The 7,105-nt window shown below is 59.6% G+C and overlaps 1 pseudogene; it reads right to left on the bottom strand.

The window, feature by feature from the left end:
• Positions 1-289: 289 nt before the first annotated feature.
• Positions 290-1,396, bottom strand: LOC130417008 (uncharacterized; annotated as a pseudogene).
• Between the last annotated feature and the right edge of the window lie 5,709 nt (positions 1,397-7,105).

The following is a 7,105-nucleotide window of genomic DNA, read 5'->3' as shown; positions in this document are numbered from 1 at the left end:
TCTCTGGTAGGGGACTGATGTTCGGACCATCCGGAAGAGGGCTGAGGCGCCTGGGATTTACGGCGATGGACGTGATGGACCTATGCTTATGCGCAGTGCAGGGATCACTGAAGACGTACGACATGTATATGAGAGGTAATTGAGGATACACGCACTATGACACTGTTCACCTGAACGGCGAGATTCACCTTCAAAATCGACCCATACGCGCTTTGAAAAGGCAGCGCCTCAACTGAACGCAACTTCAGTTGATAACAAGAAATAAGTAGCCAAATGCCTCGTCATCTAATTAGTGACGCGCATGAATGGATGAACGAGATTCCCACTGTCCCTACCTGCTATCTAGCGAAACCACAGCCAAGGGAACGGGCTTGGCGGAATCAGCAGGGAAAGAAGACCCTGTTGAGCTTGACTCTAGTCTGGCACCGTGAAGAGACATGAGGGGTGTAGGATAAGTGGGAGGCCCGGCCTCGTGCTGGTGCCGACGGTGAAATACCACTACTCTTATCGTTTCCTCACTCACCCGGTGAGGCGGGGAGGCGAGCCCCCCGCGGGCTCTCGCTTCTGGCGTCAAGCCCTCGGCCCCTCGCGGGCCGCGGCGCAACCCGCCCCGGGGACAGTGGCAGGTGGGGAGTTTGACTGGGGCGGTACACCTGTCAAACAATAACGCAGGTGTCCTAAGGCGAGCTCAGGGAGGACGGAAACCTCCCGCGGAGCAGAAGGGCAAAGCTCGCTTGATCTTGATTTTCAGTATGAGTACGGACCGCGAAAGCGGGGCCTCACGATCCTTCTGGCATTTTGGGTTTTAAGCAGGAGGTGTCAGAAAAGTTACCACCGGGATAACTGGCTTGTGGCGGCCAAGCGTTCACAGCGACGTCGCTTTTTGATCCTTCGATGTCGGCTCTTCCTATCATTGCGAAGCAGAATTCGCCAAGCGTTGGATTGTTCACCCACTAACAGGGAACGTGAGCTGGGTTTAGACCGTCGTGAGACAGGTTAGTTTTACCCTACTGATGCCGTGTTGTTGCGACAGTAATCCTGCTCAGTACGAGAGGAACCGCAGGTTCAGACATTTGGTTCGTGCGCTTGGCTGAGGAGCCACTGGCGCGAGGCTACCGTCTGCGGGATTACGACTGAACGCCTCTAAGTCGGAATCCCTCCTGAAGGCAGCGATACCGCAGCGCCGCGGGAAGCTCGATAGGCCACGGATAGCCGGGGGCCCGTCCCCCGGCGGAGAGCCTGACGCGACCGGACCGGGGAGAGGCCCGACACGCGCCCTCCCTCTTCCGACACGCACCGCAAGTTTGTGAGAGACCCGGTGCCAAATGACTAGTAGACGACCTGATTCTGGGCCGGGGTGTCGTGAGTGGCAGAGCAGCTCCTCGCTGCGATCCATTGAAAGTCATCCCCGGGTCCAACCTTTTGTCGGGGGAGTCCTCGACCCTCCACCCTCCCCACCCCCGGGGGAGCGGTGGAGCGGGAGACCCAGTGGGTGTACCAGCCGCGGCGGCGCGCGCTGGCCCAAGGCATAGTCCCGTCGGCCGGGCCGAAGACAGAGCGAGTCCCCTCGGCCGGACCCGTACCAGAGTGAGCACCCTCGGCCGGACCCGTACCAGAGTGAGCACCCTCGGCTTGACCCGAGACAGAGTGAGTCCCCGCGGCTTGACCCGAGACAGAGTGAGCACCCTCGGATTGACCCGAGACAGAGTGAGTCCCCTCGGGTTGACCAGCCGAGGGGGAGACGCCGTGCCGCAAAAAACCTAAGTCCTCACGGGTTGACCAGCCGAGGGGAAAATGCCGTGCCGAAAAAAACCTAAGTCCTTTCGGGTTGACCAGCTGTTTGGTCGTCCGGAGGGCGCGGGCTGAGGTGCTTAGCCCGGAGGGGGGTGCTTAAGTCCGGGCCCACAGGGACCAGACGGTGCGCCAGGTACCTGGCCCTAAGCCTAAGTCCGCGGAGGAGGCGAGGCCGGGCCTGGGTGCACTAGACCCGGGGTGAGGTCGGGAGAGGGCCGCCCGGAGCTCGGAGCGTTCCGGCTACCGGGAGCTCTGTCTCCGCGAGGCCGGGTCTCGGAGACTCGAGGCCGGCGTCGTCGTGGAGGCCGGGCGGAGACCTCTCTGGACCGGAGATCCGTGCCCGCGAAGACGGCAGTCCCTCCCCGGGAAAGGCGCTCGCTTCACGGACGCTAAGTCTTGGGCGTCCCGCCGGGGACATTCGAGCGTGAATACCTCCGGCTACGGGCGTCGCAGCGGGACGAGGGATGTGTCGTCGGAGAGGTCTCCCTCGGGCCTTTCGAAAGAACCGCGTCTCGCCTCTCCGCGCACTTCCGTCGCGGAGATACGGACCGGTGAATGTGTGTTTTTCGATCCGAGAAAAGCGCCTCTTCCTCGGCGTCCGCCCGGTGCGTTCCGGCGTCGATAGCTCCGGCCGCCTGGTGTCTATGGAAAGGTCTGGCCGCGGGCTTTCCAACGAGCTGTGTATCGAGCCTTAGACTCTAGGGGTTCGGGAGATACGATTTTTCAAACCCCCGAGCTACCGGGAGCCCTAGCTCCGGCTCCCGGGGTCGCAGCGACTCGGGGCCGGCGGCGTTCGAAAGGTCTGGCCGCGGCCTTTCCAACGAGCTGTGACTCGTTTCTCTAGGTAATTCACGACCGGAGATATGGACCGGTGAATGTGGGTTTTTCCATCCGAAAAAAGCGCTCCGTCCTCGGCTTGGCTTGCGAGGACGCCTCCCTCATCAACTTCTTCCAGGAAAGTCTCGAGTAGAGACCCGTGGCCGGCGGCGTTCGAAAGGTCTGGCCGCGGCCATTCCAACGAGCTGTGTCTCGAGTCTCTGGGCTTTCGGGGTCGGGAGATAGGATTTTTTAACCCCCGGAGCTACCGGGAGCCCTAGCTCCGGCTCCCGGGGTCGCAGCGACTCGAGGCCGGCGGCGTTCGAAAGGTCTGGCCGCGGCCTTTCCAACGAGCTGTGACTCGTTTCTCTAGGTAATTCACGACCGGAGATATGGACCGGTGAATGTGGGTTTTTCCATCCGAAAAAAGCGCTCCGTCCTCGGCTTGGCTTGCGAGGACGCCTCCCTCATCAACTTCTTCCAGGAAAGTCTCGAGTAGAGACCCGTGGCCGGCGGTGTTCGAAAGGCCTGGCCGCGGGCTTTCCAGCGGGCCTACCCGCGTCTCTCTGCGCCGTTCCTACGCCGAATTACGGCCATTTCTTTTTAAAATTGCGCCGTCTGGCGGACAAATTTTATAACTTTGCGTAGGAACGTCCTAGAGAGACGAGACCGGTGTCATTCGAAAGGTCTCTGGGCCTTAGGGTTCGGGAGATACGATTTTTCAAACCCCGGAGCTACCGGGAGCCCTAGCTCCGGCTCTCGGGGTCGCAGCGACTCGGGTTCGGGAGATAGGGTCTTTCAAAGCAAACGGCCACGGGGGTCCGAGCTCCGGCTTCCGGGAGCCCGTGCACCGGCTCCCGGGCACGCAGAGACTTCGGGCCGGTGTCTTTCGAAAGCCACGGTCGAGACCTATCCAACGAGACTCGAGTCGAGCCCGAAAGTCTCGGGGATCGGGAGTTATGATTTTTCAAACCCGCCGGGGTACCGGGAGCCCTAGCTCCGGCTCCCGGGGTCGCAGCGACTCGAGGCCGGCGTCATTCGAAAGGTCTTTCTGAGGCCTTTCCAACGAGCCGTGCCTCGAGCCGCTGGGCCGTCGGGTTCGGGAGCTACGATTTTTCAAAAAATCGGCCACGGGAGCCCGAGATCCGGCTACCGGGAGCCCGTGCACCGGCTCCCGGGCACGCAGAGACGTCGGGCCGGTGTCTTTCGAAAGCCACGGTCGAGACCTGTCCAACGAGACCCGAGTCGAGCCCGAATGTCTCGGGGATCGGGAGATATGATTTTTCAAAGCAAACGGCTACCGGGAGCCCGTGCACCGGCTCCCGGGCACGCAGAGACTTCTGGCCGGTCTCGCTGGAGAGCCACGGCGGAGACATCTCCAGCGAGCCGTGTCTCGGGAGCTATGCTTTAAAAAACCCTCACGCTTCGGGACTTAGGAAAAAAGTGGAAAAAAGCGGAGCTTTTAAAAAATCAGCGGCGGCCGGCCGATTTTGTCCGGGTTTGGTGCACCCTCTCGGCCACGGGCTCCGTGGAGGTCCGCTGGGTCGGTTCAGACTTCCATGTCCGAACGGCAGTAAGTTTACCAGAGTTGTGGACTTAGGAAATATACGAGATGAAAAAAATCTCTGGAGCTTTTGAAAAATCAGCTGTGGCAGGCTGATTTTGTCCGGGTTTGTTGCACCCTCTCGGCCACGGGCTCCGCGGAGGTCCGCTGGGTCGGTTCTGACTTCCGTGTCTGGACCTGCCGTAAGTCCCACGGACTGGTGGCCTTCAGATATATAAGAACACGGACTGATGGGCCATGGGGAGCGTGTGGACTTAGAGAAAAAACGAGAAAAAACTCTCTGGAGCTCCAGAAAATCAGCTGTGGCAGGCTGATTTTATCCGGGTTTGGTGCACCCTCTCGGCCACGGGCTCCGCGGAGGTCCGCTGGGTCGGTTCAGACTTCCATGTGTGGACTTAGAAAAAATACGGGAGAAAAAAATCTCTGGAGCTCCAGAAAATCAGCTGTGGCAGGCTGATTTTATCCGGGTTTGGTGCACCCTCTCGGCCACGGGCTCCGTGTAGGTCCGCTGAGTTGGTTCAGACTTCCGTGTCTGAACGGCCATAATTCCCATAGACTGGTGGCTTTCAGACCTATAAGAACACGGACTAGGAGGCTCTCTGGAGCTCCAGAAAATCAGCTGTGGCAGGCTGATTTTATCCGGGTTTGGTGCACCCTCTCGGCCACGGGCTCCGCGGAGGTCCGCTGGGTCGGTTCAGACTTCCATGTGTGGACTTAGAAAAAATACGGGAGAAAAAAATCTCTGGAGCTCCAGAAAATCAGCTGTGGCAGGCTGATTTTATCCGGGTTTGGTGCACCCTCTCGGCCACGGGCTCCGTGTAGGTCCGCTGAGTTGGTTCAGACTTCCGTGTCTGAACGGCCATAATTCCCATAGACTGGTGGCTTTCAGACCTATAAGAACACGGACTAGGAGGCTCTCTGGAGCTCCAGAAAATCAGCTGTGGCAGGCTGATTTTATCCGGGTTTGGTGCACCCTCTCGGCCACGGGCTCCGCGGAGGTCCGCTGGGTCGGTTCAGACTTCCATGTGTGGACTTAGAAAAAATACGGGAGAAAAAAATCTCTGGAGCTCCAGAAAATCAGCTGTGGCAGGCTGATTTTATCCGGGTTTGGTGCACCCTCTCGGCCACGGGCGCCGTGTAGGTCCGCTGAGTTGGTTCAGACTTCCGTGTCTGAACGGCCATAATTCCCACAGACTGGTGGCTTTCAGACCTATAAGAACACGGACTAGGAGGCTTTCCGGAGCCACTGAAAAATCAGCTGCGTTTGGCTCAGACCAGCCGACAGGTGGTCACCTGAGCGGACTGGGCGCTGATGAGCACCCCCGATGGCATCCCAAAGAACCGTGTCTGAACGGCCATAAGTCCTATAGACTGGTGGCTTTCAGACCTATAAGAACACGGACTTGGAGGCTCTCCGGAGCCTCCTAAAAATCAGCTGCGCTTGACTCAAACCAGCCGGCAGGTGGTCACCTGAGCGGACTGGGCGCTGATGAGCATCCCCGATGGCATCCCAAAGAACCGTGTCTGAACGGCCATAAGTCCTATAGACTGGTGGCTTTCAGACCTATAAGAACACGGACTTGGAGGCTCTCCGGAGCCTCCTAAAAATCAGCTGCGCTTGACTCAAACCAGCCGGCAGGTGGTCACCTGAGCGGACTGGGCGCTGATGAGCACCCCCGATGGCATCCCAAAGAACCGTGTCTGAACGGCCATAAGTCCCACGGACTGGTGGCTTTCAGACCTATAAGAACACGGACTTGGAGGCTCTCCGGAGCTACTGAAAAATCAGCTGCGCTTGGTTCTTTTGCAGCTGTCAGGTGGCAACCTGTACGGACTCGCGGGCGGACTCGCTCCGCCGTGAGAATCCGACGAACCGTGTCTGAACTGCCATAAGTCCCACGGACTGGTGGCTTTCAGACCTATAAGAACACGGACTCCACCGGAGGCCCCCCTAGCCACCCGAAAGTCCACGGGTCAACGGCCGGGGTTAAACAAGGTCTTCGGACCAGGCACACCTGGTAGATTGGAAAACCACGAGCGCCAGGGGCAGGCCCCTGCCCGGTCCTCGCGACCGTCATGGGCAGTCGGTTCCTCCCCGATCAGCGCTTCGGCCTCCAGGGGAGCCCCGCGGGGCTCGCCCGAAACCCCTCCCTGGGAGACTCAGACGACCGGTCATCACAGAGCGTCCGCCACCGGCGGCCGTGCGGCGGGCGGCGGCCTGAGGGGGGAGACCCACCTCGGCGCTTTCGTCTGACCCCGGCCCCGCGAAACACCTTTCTGCGTTACGGCCCCCACAGGCCCACCCCTCCTTGCCGAAGCCTCCCGGAGGCTACCTGGTTGATCCTGCCAGTAACATATGCTTGTCTCAAAGATTAAGCCATGCAGGTCTAAGTGCACACGGCCGGTACAGTGAAACTGCGAATGGCTCATTAAATCAGTTATGGTTCCTTTGATCGCTCCCAGTTACTTGGATAACTGTGGTAATTCCAGAGCTAATACATGCAAACGAGCGTTGACCCGGGCCTCCTCGCGGGGGCCCAGGGGATACGTTCATTTATCAGCCCCAAAACCCAACCGGGTCTGCCGTCCTCGGGCGGTGGCCCGGTCTCTTTGGTGACTCAAGATAACCTCGGGCCGATCGCGTGCCCTCGCGGCGGCGACGACTCATTCGAATGTCTGACCTATCAACTTTCGATGGTACTCTAGGCGCCTACCATGGTGACCACAGGTGACGGGGAATCGGGGTTCGATTCCGGAGAGGGAGCCTGAGAAACGGCTACCACATCCAAGGAAGGCAGCAGGCGCGCAATTCAGCCGGACTTGGAGGAGTCTTGCTTAGATGATTTTGAGGAGAGGATGTGGTGACGCCGCTGAGCCCGCAGCGAGTCCATCGATCTCTCTTTTGAGAACCCACTTGCCAGAGAGCGGCGT

This window comes from Triplophysa dalaica, unplaced genomic scaffold (assembly GCF_015846415.1).
Source record: "Triplophysa dalaica isolate WHDGS20190420 unplaced genomic scaffold, ASM1584641v1 Contig7, whole genome shotgun sequence".
Lineage (NCBI taxonomy): Eukaryota > Metazoa > Chordata > Actinopteri > Cypriniformes > Nemacheilidae > Triplophysa > Triplophysa dalaica.
This window is presented reverse-complemented; position numbering and strand designations above follow the sequence as displayed.